An 11,638-nucleotide genomic window follows, 5' to 3' on the forward strand; every position below is an offset into this window, starting at 1 on the left:
TTTCTAGAAGTTTGCCCTGATTCGGGAGGATGGATATTGCATGGAAGTCAGAGGTATCTTTTGGAACAATTTGCTTTGGGAGGAATTTAATTAGAACAGTCTTCCAAATCTGTGGCATGATGTTTTGTGCGAGACATAGATTATATATGTGGGTGAGAGAAATACATAGATGTTCTCAGCAGTGATATATGGACCAGGGGTTTATGTTGTCAAATCCAGGAGGGGTGTCAGTGGAAATATTTTCAAGTAGAATACAGGCTTCTTTGAGACATATGCATTTCAAGTAGAACTGGGGACTGAATGGTGATGGGGTCGGCAATGCATGATCTGTGGGAGTGGAAGGTGTGTAGTTTATTGATGGGAGTTTGGTAAATTCTTAAAGGAAATCTTCCGGAGAAAGTTTTGTTCTACTACACTGAATAGTGTTTGTAGACAGGGTTTCATGAGGAGGGTTTTTTCCTGTAAGAAGGTTAACTTCTTCTCAAAAGTGTTTGGGGGAAGTAAGATGGTAGGTAAAAAGACAGCACCAAGGCAGAAACTCCACAAAATTCCAAAGGAAACGATTTATTTATGTTAGCGCTTTCTTTTAATTTTTTTACATAGACTTCTTCAAACAAGAAAAATCAAACATTCACTCCCATTTAAAAGTACTTTCCGCAAAAGGTATGTGACATCATTAGCAAAAAACATCACTTCCTCTCTACTCACTTAAAGTTACAGCAGATAATGAAAAATAGACAGTAAAAAATAAACAGCAAAAAAGTTAATACCCAAAGCTGTGTGTAAATAAAACAAATATGTCGAGTATTAAACCCCTCAAATGCACAAGAGGTAGAAATGAATACATTATCTATCCAAGGATTTGAGTTTTAAAATACACCTCAAGGTGCAATATTCATTTAAACCAAGGTGGATGTGGGCACTCATGCACCCACGTGTTTCTACATCGGTAAAACTGAGAGATATCTCAGACAGCGGATGTATGAACATTTACACGACATTGAGAAATAAAATCACTCTAACACTTTGGCCAGACATATAATAGCATGTCCTGGACACTCTTTTTCATTCTTGGTCATCGAACAGGTATGTAAGGATATACGTGGGGGCCCTTGATCCCTTAAACTAGAAGAAAGGGAACTCATGTGGCAACTTTAATTGTGGAAGTGATGTTTTTTGCTAATGATGTCACATACCTTTTGAGGAAAGTACTTCTAAATGGGGGTGAATGTTCGATTTTTTTTTTTGTCTGAAGAAGTCTATGTAAAAAGATTAGATGAAAGCGCTAACATACATAAATCATTTCCCTTGGAATTTTGTGGAGCTTCTGCCTTGGTGCCATCTTTTTACCTTACATCAGTTTGTGGTTTTTATTTTTTCATTTGTTTAGATGTAAGATGGTAATTTGTTTCTTTGTTTGGAGATTTCTTTTGTGCCTTCTGATGAATGTATTGGCTAGGTAACATAAGGCTATAAAGAAGGTTTGGTTGTCAGTTTTGGGGGTTTGTTTTCATTTTCGTCATGTTTCATCCCTTAGAGTTAAAGTTTGAGTTCAGTGGATAGCCATTCAGTTTTGGTGGGTTTATAAAGTCTGTGGATAAGTAGGAAGAAATTCAATTGCAGCTAAAGTAAAAAAGTGGTTAACTTTATAGCTGCTATATTAGGATCATATAAGGACAGTCTATGGTTCCAGTTGTGCTGTGACAATGGTGAGAAGTTCTAAGTTTGTCAGCATTAGTGTTATTTGGTTTCTGAAGTCTTTCAATGTTGGTGACAGTTTTATAGGATATTCGACAATTGTAAAGGTGATTGGGCAGTGGTTGCTTAGTGATGGTGGCAGAATGTTTATGTTGGAGATGGAGTTTGGTGTGTTTGTAATAATCAGGTCAGGTGTGGAGTGTCTGTACTGTAAGACATTATGTCTTGTTGATTGTATGTATACAATCTCAATATGAACTCAGTTTATCTATTGGGCGAATTTTTGAAGTTCCAAAAAAAAAATCCTAAAATAAATTTGGTGGTTCCAGATATTCTATAGTTGTAGGTAAAGGCCTGCAACAAGCTCTCTACAATCTGCAGTATAACCCTGAAAAGATATTTCTTTAGAAAATGTGTAGTAAACTGGACTGGTAATTGTAGCATTACTAAAAAAAGATTAACAAACCTTTTGATATTCATTCACGATGGATACCTTTCATTATGACCTATTTCTCATACTTCCCTTATGTGCTTCAACTTCAAATTATATTATTGCAGTTCACACATACTTATGTGTCTGCTTGAGTATGAACCTTAAAATCAAATTATTTTTCTTTTACTGTCTTATAACATGGTTTCAGGACAATTTCAGTACTAAGATTGCTTTACATATGATGTTCATGTTGTCAGTATTTAACCTGCAGGAATTTGTGGTTAAATACTTTATAATATTGCAAGTACCCTTTGCCCAGTTTATATACTTTCTATGTGATCACTGTACTGTTCTGTAATGTTTTCACTGTAAGTTTATTTCTATGTGTGGAGTTTTTTCTCATTGGAGAACTGTTGCATGTACACCTTCCCATATAGACATTCCTGCTTAGCAAATGCTATAAGTAGATAGTCAGATAGATAGCTAGACAGACAGTAATCTGCCATTTTAAAGATACATCTGTGACTGTGGCACTCTATGCAAAAGGACTCCACAGTGCCTTCCTCACTTACTTGTGCTCACCCCCCCCACACACACACATACAAACACATCCCCCAGTGTCTAAACCCCATCCCCCTTCACTGTGGCCTCCCTATTTTATAAAGATTACTTTTTTTCTACTTTTTCACTGATTTTGTGTTATTATTCAGCTTCCTTCCTGCATCCTTTCAACACCCCTTAACTGGGTTAGATGCTACTGTAATAACTGCAAGAAATAATTGAATTTAGCCAAGGTTACAGATGCTGTTAGATACATGTTTAGAGCTATTTTCCAACCTTTTGATCCTGTGATGTCATGAACAAAAACCCTGAGCAAGGAAAGAAATTCAGTATTACTTTTAAAATTTACGTTTTTCCTGCATCCTTTCAACTCACCTTAACTGGCCAAGATGCACTGTAATAACTGCAGAATAAATGATCTAATTTAGCCAAGGGTCTGGAGTCACTAGACTCTCAGAAAACATGGGGTTATATATGCTGTGAGGTGCACTTTAGAGCTAGATTCTAACCTTCTGAACCAATGATAGCCTGAACAAAAATCACGAGCAAAAAAGAAATTCAATCTTAATATATATATATATATATATATATATATATATATATATATATATATATATATAGTGTCTGACAAAAATATTAGTTCACAAACTGAGAAGACAAGTGTTTGCAAGGGTACATAAATGGTGCTTGGGAATAGTGCCTTCCTTCTTTAGCCCCCACAAAAAAGATTGTTTTCTTCTGTTAATCCCCCTACTATTAGCTTGGGATGAAAGTACAAATGACTGTGGCTAAATATTTAGGTAACTGATTTCAAACATATATACAACATGAATCTTCATCTCTGCCTCGAAAAGACAGCCACTTTTGGTATACCACTCTGATGTCTGACCGCAACAAAACTGAAAGTGAAAGAACAAATAGAGCACAGTAATGTATTTCAACCTGTTGTTGTCAGATGTATATAACAGAACACCTCTTTATTCCTACCCCTCCCAAAAATAACAGAATACCGCTTTACTCCTACCCCCCAAAAATAACTACATGTGTATATGAGCCTGATGTTTGATTGTCATGAAGGTGAAAAAATATCAGTTACAATAATGTATTCCAACTTGTTGGTCCTAAACAATATACTGTCATTAAAAAGTCTATAATGACTTTCAGTGCACAACTCTGAGGTTTATAAGGAAAGTTAAATAAATAATGAATGCACTGTGACAGTCTGCACACAACCTACAGTGGCATTCTGTGCATACCATAGATGTTTGATTGTAAGAAAAATTAAAGTAGTAACAGCCACACTGTCCCCACCTCCCTCCTCAACCACACACACACACACACACACACGCACGCACGCACACACAGATACAGGAAGTGCATGCATTCCCCCTACAGAAAAAGTCACCTCCAAACATTCAGGCAGGGACATGTGGTGTGAGATGGAAATAGTACTCATTGTGCCATTGTATCAGTACTCCGTTACTGATCAGTTACTTTTACACACATCCTGCTTTTGCCAGATTACCAAAGACAGCCACTTATCATGTGCAATGGGAATGCCTGTATTGAAAAATGATTGAAATTATGGCCAACTTATAACTCTTAAATACCTTGCCATCTCCCCATACATATGCACACATAAGCTATAACAATGCTATGTTTACTCCGATTTTAGCAAATATGTTGTTTAACACTACTCCTGCCACACCAGACCAGAGGCTATAATTTAACAGTGATCATAGTGGTGGCAAGTCTCTTGCATCCTCAGATGGCCTCTGTACCCATCATTTATATTCACTTTTTTATGTACACCTCAGACTTCAGATTGTGAATAATAAAGCATTTCATTTTACTTCAGACAAGTACACACTAGTATTGCAAAGCCATGTCATTCTCTGTTTAAACTGAGGAAACAACAACAGGATCAGTTACTTTCATAGGTTCATAGGTAGGTACTAGGCTATCAGCCCAAGGGCCTGTGCAAGCCTAGCCAACAAGGTTCTCTGGCTTACGCCAACCAAGAAAGTTATTTTCCTGTGCCACTGACGAGCAGAGTGCTAATGAAGAACTTTGCTTGACATAGATGAGTAGCCTGTTCCAGAGTATGGGAAGTCTCTGGGATAGGAATCTATCCCTCCAGCATGTCCTGTTTATTGTGGTGATAAGGTTTAGGTCCCTAGAGCGTGTAGCTCAGAGGGATTGGGATTTCTTTAGGTGTAGCATGTCCAACAGCTCTGGGTTTGACATAGCTTTATATGTTAGGCAGAGATCACCTCTGAGTAGGCGATATGCTACAGAGTAAAGCTGGAGTTTTTTGAGGCGGTCAGTGTAGGGCATTTATTTGAGTCCAGTAATCCTCTTTGTGAGGTACTTCTGTGGCCTTTCCAGATGCTGCAGATGTCTTGTGAGGTACATTCCAAAAGGGGCATTGTACTCTATAATGGGTCTAATGAGTGATGAGTAGAGGGTAAAGATGACCTCTTTTTTCCTGGACGAGAACCCTTTTATGATGAGGTGTGCCACGTAGAAGGACTTTCTGACTACTGTGGCGATGTGACTATCAAAGGAGAGACTACTGTCCACCTGGGTCCCAAGGTCTCTTATCACGCATTCGGTGTTAAGTAGATTGCTAGTAACCAGCCAAATTCTTAAAAACACAAAAACTGTAGATTAAACCAAAATCCGGCACAATGAAGGTTGTCCAATGTAGGCAAATAGTTAGATGGCAGCCAGGTTGATAAAAATAAAGATTTATTTTAGCAACCAAAAAACTTCAAACGAACATCCACAAATCCTTGATATTTCATTAAGTACAAAAATAAGAAATTGAGCGCTTTCGTCTCCACATCAGGAGACTTCTTCAGAAGACCATCCACTCATGCAACAAGACAATCATCTCGGTAGAACCCAGTTCAAAACTACTAGGTGTCACCAAAGATGATCGGCTTAAATTTGATATTCACATCACTAATTGTATAAAAAAGATGCATCAGAAACTCGGACATCTGTACCGAAACAAGACATTCCTTACTAATAGGGCCAAAATAACTCTCTCTCATGCTTTTTTCCTTCCCACCCTACTATACAGCTGCCAAATATTCACAAATCTAAACTCTACACTCCTCACCAAACTAGAAACTACCTATAACAAGGTTGCCAGATTTTCTGCAAACCAAACCTACAAGTCTCACCACTGCTCATCTCTTAAGCAACTAGAATGGCTAGAATTCCCCCATCTTCTCAAACTACACCAACTTCAACTGGTCCACTCCATCCTATATCAGACATCCTTTTGTCCTAGCCTAACATCCCTCTTAACCAAATACTCTCCTGCTAGATCCCTTCGTAGCTCTGACCACAACTTGCTCCAGATTTCTAAACCTAAAAATAAGATGGGCCACTTGCTTTACAGTTATACCCCTGCAACTTACTGGAATAAACTTCCCCTTGAAATCAGGTCACTAAATCACCCTAAACAATTCAAAACTGCCACTTGTGAATATTTTAAGAAAAACTGAACTTGTCACTGCACTCATCCACCATGGTCTGTCTTCTCCTAGAGGCCTCAAGTTCTATCCCTCCCTATAATTCCTCATGTCTCTCTCTAATCACCTCTTTACCTTCACAAGTATGTACAAATATCTTGTAATATCTTGTAATTTCAAGCCCTGAATTACTTGTATGCTCGAGTATGTAAAATTCTTTAAAATGTATGTTTACTTAATGTACTACCTAACAATTGTATTCTAACATTTCATTGTATCTTTACTGTGGAGCTTTTCTCCCAGGGTCTCTTCTGAAAATGAGCCACAAGCTCAGACAGACTAACCCGGTCAACAAATGTAAAATAAATAAAAAAAAAATAAATAAATTGCTGACTGCATAGCTGGGGTATGTTCTTCTGACCTTATATGCCTTGCAGTTTCATTTTCTGCATGCGTTTGTTATTCTGGATTGCAATTAATTCTATGGCAGGCAGATCTCAAAGTCAGATATCTTTACTTTCCTAGCATCTAAAGGCTATTTATTCTCTGCGAGAGGTTGCTAAGCTACTTAAAAATACATTTAGTATGACACTCCACTTGTTATTTACATATCCAGTCTATTGTAATGGTGAGCTAGAACCTATCCAAGGAACTATGGGTACAAGGCAGAGTGCCAAATGGATGGGATGTCAGGCTTTTGCATGGTTATCACACACAAAAAAAAGAAAACAGTTACAAATAGCCATAAACAAAATTACTGAAGGTAGAAGGAAGCCATAAAACCCAGAATAAAGCCATGTAGGCCTGTAGAAACCATGCACATTCCACAAGTTCCTATGTGATGGTCAGAACTGGTGCTTTTACACCTATAACATACAACTTAAATGACTTTACTTGTTTAACTTGGCTCCAGTAAAGTAAGTAAAATAAAATGGCTTCCTTTTCTGCTTTAACAATGAAACCAGGGATCAAATGCTATGCACCTTAGAGTCCTACAAATGTGTGGAGATGAAATAACTGCATCCCTAACATATATTTAAATAACTGTTGCTGTCTAAATTGGTACTAGATGTATGAAAAAATGCAGCTGTTGCAGTTATATGCAAAGTAGGTGACTACTTCTCCATTAGCAGCTATAAACTGGTATTCATATTCTTTTCCTTAGCTAAGTTACTAGGGAACATCGCCAAGGAACATGCTGGAGAAATCCTTAAATGACTGCTGCTACCATCTAGGTTACTACAAAAATAAATCATGTTTAGACACAGCTCATCTTATTTTATATATATTAGGAAATAGATTCCAGTTTCTAGCTATTACTTAAATATTATGTATCATGCAGTATAGGTGTACCTGATGAGTTAGTTTGTCTCTGTTGATTTCACCCTGCCTGACAACATCGTGTAGTAAATATGACATCCCATTTACTGTCCTGACAACATATTTTGAGTTGCAACACAGGATTATGATATGATACAGAGAAAATGAGGCAGACAAGCACAAGAGGAATCCTAATGGTAAAAGGCCATAAAAAGATGCTGTCTTACTGATGCTGTTTTTTTGTTTTTATTAAGCCAACATCTTGCTTCTGTGATTAATGGATTCTTGATTCAGTAACAATAGATCACTGTTTTTTTTTTTTACAATGAAGTATTCCAGTGGTTTTCTATGGCCCATTACACACAATCAAATGCAGACTAACAAAACCAAACTATCAATACATCATTCACCTCAAAATGCCAACATACACAAAATGAGCGCAAACAAAATTACTAACTACAAGTGTGACAAAAAGCCCCTAACTTCATAACACCTACCCTGTGATAGTAGCACCTAAGGGGTACTGTATTAGCTCATAAATAAGACTGGGGATAGTCGTTACACTCCCATGCAACAATGAAAAGTCAAGGTCATAAGACAAACCTGATCTAGAGAATATGGTGCTCCCTTGTAAGAGAAAAATATAAAATACAGTATTTTTTTACTGTATGTATTGATGTAGTCATGAAACAGATGAAGCACAATATATTACTGGTCTCAAAACATAAATATACTGAAATAAAGATAAAAAAGAAAAGGACTGGTGCTAGCATTATAATAAAGAGTTATCTAAGTTGTAAAGTACCTTGTATTGGCATTCAGTAATATATTATGAAACAGGAATTAGAGACTGGTCCTATTGTTGTGTGTTATATGTTTCATATCCCTTGTAATTCATTGACCTCTGTAATCTGTGAATATAGCAGACATTAGAGTTTCATAATACCTATTATGTAAAATAGCCTTTTACACCAACTTTTCAGTAAAAGTACAGGGTTAAGATTCCTGCTTGCTATGCGTGAGTGCCAACAGTACAGAGTTTGAATTTCTGTATGTGCCTTTATGGAGCAATATAACGTGTTATCCCTGGTGTCTAGTGTTCCTCCTGCCCCATGTCTTTATTGCCACAAAACCATATTCTAATGTATTTTTAAGTGCCTGCATGGTACACTGTAGTATTCCTTGTGTCTAGTGTTCCCCCTCCACACATCTTTCATGATGCAAACCATTGTTTTAATGTATTTTAAGTGCCTTTAGGGTACAATATGAGTAGTATCACTGGTGTTCAAACCTCATGACTATTGCAGGTTTGCTTTTTAGTCCAGAAGATGTACAACAGAGACACTGACATACACACACACACCTCTCAACTGTCCAGATTTTTGCCTCATATTTTTGTCTTGTTCCTGATAATATTTGTGGCTTTCTGGAAAATCATTCTTGGTTGAAGTCACTAAATAATGACAGACATTTGAATTTCAGACTTCATATCGTTCAGAAACAGCTCAATACAAAACCTAATATTCTAGTCATTTTCTAAGTTTATAAGAGCAATATTTAAAATCTGTCCTATATTTTTGCCTTTGTCCAGATTTCTTGTGCTAAGAGGTTGAGAGGTATAACACACAAACCCACACGCACACACCCCCAACCCAATCATACTTGCATGCACGTGTACACACACACACACACACACACACACACACACACACACACACACACACACACACACACACACACACACACTCACTCACCTCCAATCGTACTGACATGCATGTATGCACGTGTAGACACACACACACACACACACACACACACACACACACACACACACACACACACACACACACACACACACACACACACACACTCTCTCTCTCACCCTCCCACTCATTCATACTCACATGCATGCACACACACACATACATGCATGAACACAAAGCCCCCCACAGTACAAGGACAAAATGATTGACTTCAACAATTTGCTAAGCTTCTGGTGTCATTCTAAGGGGATCCAGTATCTGTCTGCCTGGGATGACATGATCAACAGACCACAATGCTTTGCCAGAGATGGCCTGCACCCGTCCCCCTTGGGATTCTGGATACTGGCTAAGGCTCTTTCTACCCCTATAGTGCCTTTTTTAGGCAAGGTTTAAATGACAACTTCACCACCGTAACAGGCACAAGCAAGCAAAATCTGAGGGTAATGCTACTCAATGCTAGAAGTCTAAACCTCAAAATGCATTCACTTGAGGCACTCGTTAAAATAGAGAACATCGACATCTGTGCAGTGACAGAGACCTGGTTCAAGGCTCCAGAGAGCACCCCTGCATTACCAGGCTATAATTCATACAACACCCTTCGGCCACCTAACCTGGACTGAAACACTAAAGGCAGAGGTGTGTCCATATTCATTAAGGATATCCACACCTCCAGCCTAGTTGCTCAGCATAATGCACCCAAGATTATCCAAGTGCAACTAACTCTGGGCAAGACTGCAATCCAAATTGTAACTTGCTACAGATCCTCCACCATGCCCCAGGATTCCCACTCCTCATTTCTTGGTACACTGGAAAATATTAGGGTACAACCCAACACCCTCATAATGGACAATTTCACTACCCCACCATTAACTGGGAAAACTACTCATGTACTAACTCTTTTGCTCAATGTTTTCTGGAATTCATAAATTCCAATGCCTTGGATCAACTTATCCACACCCCCACCAGGGGCAGCAACATCCTATACCTGGTCATTACCAACATGGGTGACCGGTGTTCCACACCAGAGGTCAATTCCTTGCTGGCCAGATCCGACCACAAGCTAAATCACCCTAGACATCCACATCCCGCCCCCACCGCCCATTAGGGAAACCACCATAAAAAATTTCTCCAAAGCCAACTTCACGCTTCTTAAGACAGAGGTGGCAAACTTCACGACACCCATGCAGATGGACAATAGAGGTACTACTGCTGAATCCTACACAAATGCACTTTATAAGCACTTACACTAGTGCATGGATTGTGCTATCCTTAACAGAACCAAAATGCGATCCTCCAAAAAAAGGAAGCCAATCTGGTGGTCCCCTGCCATAAATAAACTCTACAACAGAAGAATGAAACTGCTGCAAAAAAGAGAAAAATCCCATGATTGGAGGATCTCCCTGGTCAGCCTCAGTGAGAAGCTGAGAGCCCTCATAAAATCCTCCAAACCTAGTTACGAAAACAAAATCGTCACTGATTCTAAAGACAACCACAAAACATTCTATAGCTATGCCAAGAATCTCAATGGCAACACTCAGATCTGCTCTGAGTTACAGCACAATGGCACTAAATATACAGAACCAACTGATATTGCCAACATCCTGGCAGATAGGTTTAGTGCTAACTTTACCCCGTTCTCACCCCCTAAAGGGCCCATCTCTATATCGGAAGAATGCAAAGTTCCTGTAATCAAGGCTGCACAGGTAAAAACCATACTCTCCAAAGCCAAGAACACAGCATCCATAGGACCTGACAACATCCCAGGCTGCGTTCTACATGAACTACAGAATTAACTGGCACCCCACCTAAGCACCATGTTCAATCATAGCCTCACCTCTGGCTTTGTGCCCACTGAATAGCGCACAGCGACGGTTATCCCACTCCACAAAGGGGGAGCCACCACAGACCCCGGGAACTACCGCCCCATTAGCTTAATGAGCCTGGTCTGCAAGGCCATGGAACGTATCATCATGGAACTTATAAACAAAGACAGTGGTAATCTCCAGACTCTGGACCCCACCCAGTTCGGATTTGTAAAAGGCAGATCATGTCTCCTAAACCTGACAGACTTCTTTGAAGCAGTCACCAAGGCCGTAGACAAGGGTAAGGTGGTTCACACAGCCTATCTAGATCTTGCCAAGGCTTTTGACACCATCCCCCACTCTGGAATTATAGATAAACTCACTAAACTAGGTATAAATACCTATGTCACAAGATGGACTGCCAACTGGCTCAATGACAGAACCCACACTATCAAAGTAGCAGACTCCAAATCCGACTTCAGACCAGTGACAAGTGGAGTACCACAGGGTTTAGTCCTAGGTCCTCTCCTGTTTGGTATCTACTTTTCTGAAGTACAGACTAACACAGAAGGTCTT

This window comes from Protopterus annectens, chromosome 13.part0 (genome assembly GCF_019279795.1).
Source record: "Protopterus annectens isolate FY-2018-M chromosome 13.part0, PAN1.0, whole genome shotgun sequence".
NCBI classification, from domain to species: Eukaryota; Metazoa; Chordata; order Ceratodontiformes; family Protopteridae; genus Protopterus; species Protopterus annectens.